Consider the following 11,913-nt stretch of genomic DNA (forward strand, 5'->3'; position numbering starts at 1 on the left):
AGACATAAAACTCAATATGTCTAAACCCAAACCCTTTGAATCTCCTTATTGCAAAAATATAAAGGCTTCCCCATCTGTGTGCCTGGCAACGCCTTTCAGTCTGTTGCTTAGAGCACCATCTGAAGTCCCTCCTTCTTGACTTTGTCATTCTGCATCCCACCCCACAGCAACAGCAGGCCTGAGGCTCTGCCATTGGAAGGTGCTCGGAGTGTGGCCAACTCAAATCACTGTGCTGCGGTGATGGCAGTCTGACTTCCAACCCCCTCCTTCCAGATTGCTGCATTTGACCCTTCTCACATTCAGTCGCTATACCTCATTTGGATTTAGGCATGAGTGCCCCAAACAATGGTGTCATTGCAGTGGCCTCTGGCTAATTCTTCGCAGTGAGCTCTTAGGTCCTAGAGGAACTGAACCCCAGTCCCCTTCCCTAAGTCTGTCCCTCACCTCCAGCGTGCTTTCTTTTTTTCTTCCCCACCTGCCCCAGACTCCAGGCTGAGTTTGTATCAAACAAGGTACTTCTTATCCCAGGGCCTTTTCCTAGATGGGATTTCTTCTTGAAATTCACTTTTTACTGATGCCGACGATGATTTCTTCCCCTTCCTCCTCTAAACCCCCTCACAGCCAGCCAGCTTCTTGGTGAGGATATGCAGTGCTACTTCTAGAAAGCACCCCGCCCCCCAGGGATCCCCTTGCTGGTCTCTCTTACAGCCTTACAGAAGCTCATTCCCCCCCCCCCCCATAGAGTGTGATTCAGCTTTAGTGTATCTAGTGTCCTCTTTATTTGTTAAGCTTTTATTTAATTACTTAATTTATTTGCCATTATGAAATAGGATATCACCAGGAAGGAATAGATATTTGTCTATTGACAATCAACAGACTGAGTACTTCAAATATTTATTTGTAGGTGACAAATGCATATTGTTGACTGAATAAACAATTGACTCTTTATAGAGCAGAATTAATGATCGAACCCAAATTGTTTACCAAATGTAATATATTTTATTCACATTATTTTTTGTCACTAGACAACCAATGTCCAAGAAAGTGCAATGCCAAGTGCTAAATGGGAAAAAAAGAAAGAATGGGAAACAAAGCTGGAAAAGATCATGGATTATAGTGAAATTATCACTTGCACAATCAGGCAGAGTTCTACTGAGCCTCCCGGAGTGATGGATCTCCGTGGCATCACCAGGACACTTTAGAATTCTACATTGCCTTATACTTGCCCCATAAACCATCTCTCTAAATGTCAAGATGGGAAGGAATGTGGAGAGTTTTCTCTGAACCCATATGGAATAAACCTTTCTTAAAAAATAGACCCTTTCCTGGTTTATGTGCCTATCTTCCTCTGAGCTTATGGAACATACAATTGGGGTGTCTGGGATCTGATATCCTTCCAATCACTTCCCTATCACTGTGCACTATTTTCTTGTTACATATTGGAGTTTTTCAAGTCCAGATCATTGTCCTTCCTTTTGAGTCTTCTTTCATATATCATTAGCACTGTTCCAGCCATTTTCATATTCTTTTTATTTATTATTATTTTATATATTTGTTTTTTTTATTTTAGTCAGTCAAGGGCCTGAACTTGAGGCCTGTACACTGTCCTGGAGCTCTTTTTTTTTTTTTTTCTTCAAGAATAGTGCTAACTATTTTGAGACACAGCACCACTTCTGGTTTTCTTGTGGTTAATTAGAGATAAGAGTCTCATGGATTTTTCCTGCCCAGGCTATGAACTGAGATCCTCAGATCTCAGTCTCAGTAGAACAAGCATGAGCTACCTGCATCCAGATCCAAATTTCTTTTGATCTGTGTTAAGAAGAATTAAAATGTCAACCCTAGGATTTAAATTCTAGTTTTTTCTGAGCTATCAATTTATGGAAGTATGATTCTATTTCAAGAAAACTGGATGAGTGATTTTTTCCCCCCAGTCTATACTAATTTGACAATTTCTTCTCTACTACATAGTTTTGGAGAACTGCGATTTGCTCCTGAGATCTACTTAAAAGTGATCAGGGAGCCGGGTGTTGGTGGCTCACACCTGTAATCCCAGCTACTTGTCAACTTCACATTATTGGTGTTGGAGTTAAATGATAATAAAGAATAAAGGAGAATACCTGACTAATAGTAATTGCTCCATTAAAATCTCCTCTTACAATTATTGGTATTATTTCCTACAGGTACACTAGGCAGGGATGGAGCAAATGGTGGCACTTAAAATCATTGAATTGTTTTGGGCTTTTCTCACAACCCCCATCTGGAGAAGATTCTCATTGTGGTCATCTGACCTTACCTACCTGACCCTTGTGGACAACACCAGCATCATCCTGGTGTCCCTCACCTTGGACCCCCACCTCCACACTCCCGTGTACTTCTTCCTTACCCACCTCTCCTTCCCCGACCTCAGTTTAACCACCAGCTCCATCCCAGGGCTGCTCTATAATCTCAGTGGACACAAGACCATCAGCTACATCGGCTGTTCCATCCAGCTCTTCCTGTTCCTCAGTCTCGAGGGTGTGCAGTGCTTGCTGCTACCCATCAAGGCTTAGGACAGGTTTGCTGCTGTCTGCAGACCCCCTCACTACACAGTGATCATGAGTCCCAGTCTCTACTGAGGCTTGGTGTCAGTAGCCTGGGGGTGTGGGGTGGCTAACTCTTTGATTATGTCTCCAGTGACCATACACTTAGCCTGCTATGGACACCACCAGGTTTGATCACTTCCTATAGAGAAGCTATCTCTGATTCAGATAGCCTGTGTCATACAGCTGCCATTGAGGACATCATCTTTGTCTTCAGTGGGCATTGTGTTGTCACCCTGGTGTTTATGTTAATCTTCAATGGCTGCATTGTAAGGGCCAAGTTCCAAATTCTGTCAGTGTCAGGGAAGCAAAGGCCCTTAACACATGTGGCTCCTGCTGCACGATGGTCCCCTTCTTTTATGGAAATGCCATGCACCTGTTCATGCAGCCCAGAAACAGCTCCTCCCAGCACCAGGGCAAGTTCTTCACCCTCCTTTACAACACTGTCGCCCCACCTCTCAGTCCTTTGATCCATAAGCTCAGAAACTAGGAGGGAAAGGGAGCTCCCAGAAGGCAGCTGCGGGGTGAGAGAGAAGTCAACAAGATGTAAGGAGACAACGATTAGTTACCTTGAACCTGGACTTCACGTCTGAAGGATCCGATCCTGAAATTCTCAACTGCCTTGCCTCTTTGGGACTTCAATTCAGCTGTGTTCTCCTATTATATGTTGTGTGCATGAACTATGTGATACATATAACCTAAAATCTCTCTTGATGAATCTGTCTGCAATGTGAGTCCGAAGAAGAAAATGAGGTAAATAATTGTACAGCTAAATTTCCACCAAGTTGCACCAGAGAATCAAATCAGAGACAACTTTTTCTAGAGTTTTTGTTTCTGTTGTTAATGACTCAGTGGTTACACTTGGGTACCAATGGACCAATTACGGGATTCGTAATCCTAACTACTCAGGAGGCTGAGATTTAAGGATTGTCATTCCCAATCATCCTGGGCAGAAAAATCTGTGAGACTCTAATCACCAATTACCAAAACCTGAAAATGAAGCTGTGGCACAAATGATAGAGTTCCAGCCTTCAGTGAAAAAGCTTGGGGACAACACCCAGTTCCTGACTTCAATTCCAGTACTGGGGCATGTGTGCGCACGCTCGCGCGTGAACACACACACACACACACACACACACACACACACACACACACACAAATTTACTTAACAGTATAAGAGAAACATTTTTTTTTTTGCTGGGCCTGTGAATTAACTAAAAGCTGGGCACCTAACCCTCACCCCACTTTTCATCTGGCCTCTTTGATCTGAACCATTCCCATTTTATAACAACCTTGAGCTCTAGGAAAAATTAAATTCACAGTTATATGTCTTGTGACAAAAGGCAAACTGCCCCTCACTCAGGCAGTGCTTTCTTATTATAGACCACTTGCCATCCCTCAATAGGTAAAGGCTGAGATAATCACCAACCAGGCCATATTTGTGACTTGGCACTGTTTTGGGTTTTTATACTTTCTCATGCCACACTCTCATTTTCTCTACTTAAATGGTACCCAGGAGAAAGTTGAAGATGTACTGAAATGCTGTTGTCCCAAGGCTGCCACATAATCTCCTTTCTCTCTCCTTCACCATGTCTCTTTACTGGTATATAAGGGCAGTGGCCAGATCTAATACGCAAGTCCTGGAGTTTGGACCTGGGGTCTCAAAATCTACTTTCAATAGTATTTGATTCATGACTCCAAATCTATTAGTGCTCTTGACCAAAAGTATCTTTATTGATTACTATTGTACATTGAATTCAACATGATTTAGTGATTTTTATTTCCTCAATGCTCTTTGATAACCTTTCATGTTATATTTCTGTCATTCATCTCCAACGTTAGGCATTTCCGAAAGGTCTGGTATATAGTGCCAGTAACATCAAAAAGCTAACTTGAAATAATAATAACACAAGAAATAATAATAATAACAAGAGTTAATAAACTCTTGTTCTGGAGATATAATTTTAGTTTTATTTGTGAAGGAAGCTTCTTATGTGTTTATTTCCTGCATGGAGCTCTTAATTCATTTATTTGTCTCAGCCTTTGTTTGAGGTCAGAATAATTATCATCATTTTACTTATTTGGTATACTACTGCAGATCTAGCAAGAAGGCAAATCCTTCTGCTCCAAAGGAACTGATTCTGTCTGACTCCCAGTTCTAGCTTTTATCAATACATGACATTTCAAAGAACAAAAACCTATGCACATTTGATGAGTATGAACAAAGATCATTTGAGTGTCAGGAGCATGACTAGCTCCAGTCCAGAACCACTAAACTGCACACAGATCCCCTGAAATGTTGGAACACAGGTTATGATTTAGTGGGCCTTGTGGGGGCCTGTGAGTCTGCATTTCTCCAAATTTCCCAGGAGTGACCACCCAGGGCCCAGATATCACATTGTAAAACTAAGGACCAGGAGCCCCTACATGTCCTGTACACCAGGGTCAGAAAGTGAATGAGCTAAAAACTCAAATTTGGTTTCTTCCATTATTCTTAAAACAGATCTTCTTTGACATCAGGGCTATGGGCATATCACCCATACACTCAGCAAGCAGCTGGTTTATTCTGAAGGCTGCTACAAAGCACACAGATAAAATGGATGGGAATTCTTTACTCTTCCTAGACATTACCCTCTAGGAACCTCCATGTGGACGGCTGTCTAGAAGGCCCCTAAGTCCTGTTTGGTTCTAGAGGCTTACTGAGTCAAGGGCTTTGTTGGCTACTGGCAGTCAGGTCATCAGTGAACAAAGTGTATAATTTTCTTGCAAGAATATTGATAAATGTCACCCAATTTTCATTTCACTCAATTAATAGAATCACTTGGCAAATCAGTTACAATGTGAAGAAAAAAGCTAGATGTCTTTATTGCTGTTAATAGAAACAAAATTCTTTACAAAATGAGAAAGAACTCATGATGACTCTTTATCATAGCCATTAAGTTTTCCTGAAACAAATTGGAATAATTGCAATTAGGGTTGGAGCTTAGGAAACAATACCTCAAACTGACTCGGTGGTGTGTTGATAAAAAACTTAGAACCTACTGGGAAACACAGTCCCTCTGCCCTTCCTTTATCAAGGAGGGCTGGCTGGGAAGTTTCCTTGTGTACATGACCATCTGCCAAAGTAGTCCAGAGCTGCTTTGAGGTCTCTTAATCGAAATATCATTAACCAGAGAAGTCTATAATCATATCTGAAGAAAAGAGATAGGTATATTTCAATAGGCCTCTATTACTCACCATTACTCTGTATTTTGGTCACAAGGAAAGTAATTTAGAATTGTATGTTTTTATATGTTTGTTTCTTTGGACCCAACAGACTTTGTCTTAGGCCACTATATTAGCTTCAAACCTCAATGATCTCACCTGAAATTTGTCTGCATTTCCATTCTTCTCCCTCCTCAGGAGAAAGTACATACCAGTTTTTGAATCTGTTGTTTAGTAAGTAAACCTAAATAACCTCTTAGCTACAATTCTTTCTTGGTTTTGAGAAAGTGCCAACGAGAACAGTAATTGAAGCAGACTTCTGGGTTCTGTTCGAGGCAGGAGAAAAACATGTAAGACCAAGACTTGTAGCACAGTGGCCCATGTGCTTGTTTGCTGTTTGAAGCTGTGATTCCTGCAGAAACTTCTTAGCACTGCTACATGATCTAGGCAAGCAAATAATGTATAAAATGTAAAGGATCCTTACTGAGTTTGCAAAACCAAAAAGAGTTAGACCTGGAAATTCAGGGGTCTGATATGAACCTACTAAAGTCTATCAAAAATCATTCACCCTGAGTCAGTTGCCAGAAAAGGAGAATTAGACCAGGAGTGAGGATAGGTCTCAACATTTTTTTCAGGAGTTATTGCATCTGACTCTATCCAGGGTTATTTTATTTACCTGAATAAATACTGCAGAAAAGGAAGTACATATTTAATGGGATAAGTTAATGATAACACTGTCATTAGTTTTGAGCTGTTTATATATAGTAGGTGACAAACAGCTTGATCTCAAATACTCATACCAAAAAGATAATTGAAATAGAAAAAAAAAATAGAAGTTTCGGAAGTCTGATCAAAATTTAGCCCAGTAAAGAGCCTCTGTCATCTTCAGTGAAGCTACTAATAGCTTGTGTTTCATGTCAAAACTGTACTACATAGTGTTTGTTGTTTGACATAATATGTATAAAAGAGTCAATCCTTAATATAAGACCATATAAAAATATATATGACCTTAGAAGCAAGAGTTCAGGGGATAATGAAGAATAGTAAAGATAATTATTAAGACAGAAGTCTTAATAGAGGTCGCTATATAATTGTATTTCTGACAATATACTATAATTTGTAAAATCTCATCCTTTGGAGCAATGCATTCCATTTCTGGCGGGTGTCAGTATTGGTTAGTTTTTTGCCCATAATAGTCCTTTGGGCCAAAGCTAAAATGAGCACTAACTTCATTAGTTTCTGTGTTTCCTTTGCTTTTTAGCAATTTTCCACCCATACTCTCCACATTGCACCTTGACTATACATTCCCACTGGCTCATTCCAGCAAGTACAATAATGAACAGAGATAATGAACTCAGACAACACTTAGCAATTTAAATGTGAAACTGGGATGAAATACAGGCTATGGCGGCTCACAGCCAGCAGGGGCCGCTGGACGTAGCAAAGTATTAAGGAAAACCTGAATCGGGAGGAAATGCAGCCAACCTCTTGGGACACTGCAAACACTGCAGACACTGCAGTTGACGTTAAGCGAAATGAACCCCAAGATAAGGACTCAAATGTCTTTTTTTTCCTCTCTTGCTATTGTTTCTAACATATTTATAAGATGATTTCTTTGTTGCTTTGTATGTCCCTCCCCCACGGTATAACCCTTGTCTTCACTGTATTTGATGTTGGTATAATTTGTGGAGGGGAAGGGCAAAAACAAATTGTTTAAATAGGGATACAGGTGAACCCATTGCAACAATGAGATGTACAAGACGTTATGTCGAAAAATGAACCTTACAACTTTGGCATGGGGAAGGGGATGGGGGGGGCGGGACAAAGGAGGAGGCAACAATGCTTGGTAAGAAATGTATTCATTAACTTGCCCATGTAATTGTAACCCCTCTGTATGCTATTTTCACAATTAAAAAAATAGGAAAATAAAAGAAAAAGAAACTGCAGAATCATAGAAGACAAAGGAGCCTCACAATGGGGTGTAAGCTCCAGGCCCAGAGACATTTGTTCAGTTGTCTGTGTTAGCAAGAAAAAGTGTTTTTCCTCCTCCTTCTAGGTTTTTGGCTGAGCTATGAATGAAATTGACATAAAAGCAGATGCATGGGGGGAAACGTCACGTTAACATCTTTCATATGAAGACGAGTTTTACATGTGAATAAAAGAAAGCTAAAGCTACTAAAAATATGTAGCACTGGCTAAGGAAAAAGGATGGGTAGATGGAGGCTTCTGGGGGGAATGGCAACAAGGTGTAAAGGATAGGGAATGCAAAGTGTAAGAAGTCATCTTGTTACGCAAAATCACTCTCCCTGTTGCCATGAATTAGCTAAAAGAAGGAAAAACAAAATAGGTGTCTTTGCTTCCATTTTGTGTTTATCATTGTTCTAGGTAGTTTCTTCACAGACAGTTTGCAATCACCTTGGGTTTAAAAAAGACAGGATTAATCACTAACATGTTCAGAGAACAAAGGAATCTAAAAAACAGCAGAACATTTTATTTGATCAGTCCTGTCGTTTTTCATCACCACCAAAGGAGAATAATGACCAATAATGCCCAGGCTGTATGCTGGAGCCTAAGAAATCATCAGCCATAGCCTCTCCGGAACTTGGAAACCAAGAACTGACATAAGGGCTATTTGGGTCATAGCAGTAGCCTGCACTCTAAAACTCTGGATGCCTCTGTCTTCTGCCTATAATTCTTCCCGTACTTAAAAATAAAGCTCAGGTTTGTATCCCAAGGATGACTGACTGTCTTCCCATGGCATCATGCCACATAATCTTGTTCTTTACCATATTTCTTTGCTAATAAACTATTTTTTACACTGGTGTTTTTCTTCAAGCCTTGTCATGTTGGACACGTGGACTGAAGTTGATTAGCTGGGCTAAATTTCCAGTAAGACTTCCATCTTAGCATGATGTTCCTTGTAGGAAAGTGGAAGTGGAAAAAAAAATAAAACTTTCAAATTCTCTTGTTAAGAAAGACCCTCTTGGGCTGGGAAGGTGGCTCAGTGGTAGAGTGCTTGCTTTGCATGAATGAGGGCCTGGATTCGATTCCTCACCACCACATAAGCAGAAAAAGCTGGAAGTGGTACTGTGGCTCTAGTGGTAGAGTGCTAGCCTTGAGCTGAAGAGCTGAGGGACAGCGCCCAGGCCCAGAGTTCAGGCCCCACAACCCACCAAAAAAAAAAAGAAGAAGAAGAAAAAGACCTTTTTTTAAAAAAATAAATTTTTTATTGTGAAAATACTGTACAGAGGGGATTACAATCACATGAGGAAGGTAATGAGTATATTTCTTATCAAGCATTGTTGCCTCCTCCTTTGATTTTCCCCTACCATCCTTCCCTCCCTTCTTAAAAGATCTCTACTGCTGTTTTCTTTACAGAAAGCAGTCTTCCCAGCGCTGGGTGACTGTGGCTTCAGTTTCTCAAAATGATGGCCTGAAGTTGATCAGTATGGCCAATAGATATACTCAAGATGCTTATGTTAGTCTCTACGATCATATTGTGAGGTGGCATATGGTGAACTCCTGGTTGCCTTTAAAAAAAATCTGTGACACACTGTAATAGGACAGGTTACAAATGTCTACAGCTTCTGGTGTCTAGCAAATTTAAATGGACCCCAAGTCTACCTCCTACTCCCCCACTACTCTTTCTCCTCACATCAACATGTAGGCTGCATTCATTTATATTGCCAGAAATCTCTGTCCAGCTTTATGTATGGATAGTAGTTCTGAAACTTAACCTGCTACATCAAAGACATTTTCTACAATTACTTGTTGATTAATTGCCTGATTCCAGGAAGAGGAGAAAGAAAGTTCCCATTCAACTTGTAATATTCAGTAATAATTACATGCACATCTCAGCAAAAAGCTTTAAAGGTTATATGGCTTTTTACATTCACCAGAATTTCTAGCTCTTTTTTATTATTATTTTATTTCTATTGTCAAGGTGATATACAGATGGCAGTTACATAAGTAAGGTAGTGAGTACATCTCTTGTCAAACTTCTTACCCCTTCTCTGATTTTTCTCCCACTTTCCCTCCCTCCAATCCCCTCCTAATTAGTACAGATAATTTCCAACATATTGTCTTGTATCACTGTTGCATTGGTTCCCCTTTTATCCTTTATCTCACCATTTTGTTGTTACCCTTCCCTTCCCTGATTGAGATAAACATATATACAATACCCTGGGTACCAAAATCAAATACATTGGAAACAGAGGATAAATCATAGGAAAGAAAAACATGAAAGAAAAAGAAATCAAACGATACATTAACAACAACAAAGAAAAACCTCTTGTGTCCATGTCAGAGTTCATTTTATATGGTCCTATCTACATAGCTATTGAGCTATTCTGCTCATCTGCTAACATTATCCTAGGTGTATACTAAAAATTACAAATAAGAGAAAGCATGGGACTTGTATTTCTTTGGTTCTGGCTTACTTCACTTAATATGATTTTTTCCAAGTCCTTCCATTTCCTTAGAAATGGGGCGGTGTCATTCTTTCTAACGGAAGCAGAGAATTCCATTGCTCTTTTAAGTTATTCATTGAATGGTAAACTTGAGTGAGTGAAAGACAGGCTAGGGAAAGTGAGTAACCATTAGTTTCTTTACATTAAATGAGAGGTTTTTGCAAGTAACGAATTTATTTTTACCAAGTTTTATTCTCTTTCCCAAATTGTTTGGTTAAATGGAATTCAACTGAAAGACTAGAAGTGTGATCTAAACAACACAGTACTTTCCTTAGAAGCCAAATACTTTGAAAAATTTTGGGAAATGTCAATATATTATATGACATATGTTATTGGTGGGGTAGGATCTGGTTTGGTTCCTGTCTGTAGTCACTGTCAAAGAATTACTCTAGGAGACAAGGACTGTGTTTTCAAAGTATCAGAATTTATTCTAGAGTGAAAGTACATTGTACAAAGTGACAAGGGATAAGTTATGAACTGAAGGGGCTTATGGTTTAAGTTATTTTATTCTCTAGACAAAGGCTTTTAGGATATGCTGTAGTGTGAGTGATTCAACTAATTAAGGTTTGATTGCACAAGTGCTAAAATACTCATTCCTGGGATTTAATCCAATTCATAAGACACGAATACCATTCACAAACAGTTACGAAGGAGAAAATACCTAAAAGGCTACTTGATTTTTATAGTTAGGCAAGACTAAGCATGCTTTGGTGACCAGTTAGGACCAGTCACCTCTCTTTACCCTATTTTCAGACTACCATGGGAACTGAGGTGACAACTACCAAAGGGGTATTTTGAGGCATTTGTTTCCCATCTATCTTATGTGATGTAGGCTCTCTGCTTACCTCTCTCTTGCCCGTTCAATTTCCTCTCTCAACATGGCTGCCAAATATAGCTCTCATTCCCAAGTCAAAGTGTGAGTGGCTAGGATGAGTAGCTCTGCTGTGGAAAGGTTTTGTGAGCTTTTATGGTCACAGAACAGATACAATTCAAAAAGAAATACATTCATTAGATATATTCTTAAGGCCATGGAGATAGCTACAATGGAACAATGGAATCTCTTTTAGTGTTCAGGAGTTTACCTGTTTGTAACAGAAAACATATGTACAAATGTCAGCAATGGATTGTTCATAATTGTCAAGCACTGGAAACCGTTAGAAAGACCAGTACCATGAATGTTGAGTAAGATAGTATCTTTACAGAATTTTACACAGGCATATAATGTAAATTTAAATCTTTGTAAAAATTTCATGAGTAATTGCTGAGCTTTGGTGATAAGAGTCAGTAGACATTTACTACATTTGATTAAATTTATATTCATATGCAACATACTGTTTTATCATTACAAATAAAGAGGGTGAGCTTTTGTTTAAAAAGAAAGTACATCATCAAAACTTAACATAAGCATTATCTTTTAGGAAAGATAAAAGTATTATCCATGCATTATTTTACATTTCTTGATGTTAATATTTTCTTCAAGTGTACACTGTTTTTTTCCTTTTCAGTAAAATAAAGTGTAACATTTACTTGCTATATAATAATTGTCATGTAATTATATAGCCTTACAATGTGTTTAAAATCTAAGTATGAATGTAGTATCAACTATAAAAATATAGTCTATGAAAATGAAAAGGTTATTGTTAACAAAGAATGTGTTATTG

The 11,913-nt window shown here is 39.1% G+C and overlaps 1 pseudogene; it reads left to right on the forward strand.

The window, feature by feature from the left end:
- Positions 1–2,224: 2,224 nt before the first annotated feature.
- On the forward strand, positions 2,225–3,129 carry LOC122103878 (annotated as a pseudogene).
- Positions 3,130–11,913: the final 8,784 nt, after the last annotated feature.

This window comes from Dipodomys spectabilis, unplaced genomic scaffold (assembly GCF_019054845.1).
Source record: "Dipodomys spectabilis isolate Male_0828 unplaced genomic scaffold, ASM1905484v1 ptg000019l, whole genome shotgun sequence".
Lineage (NCBI taxonomy): Eukaryota > Metazoa > Chordata > Mammalia > Rodentia > Heteromyidae > Dipodomys > Dipodomys spectabilis.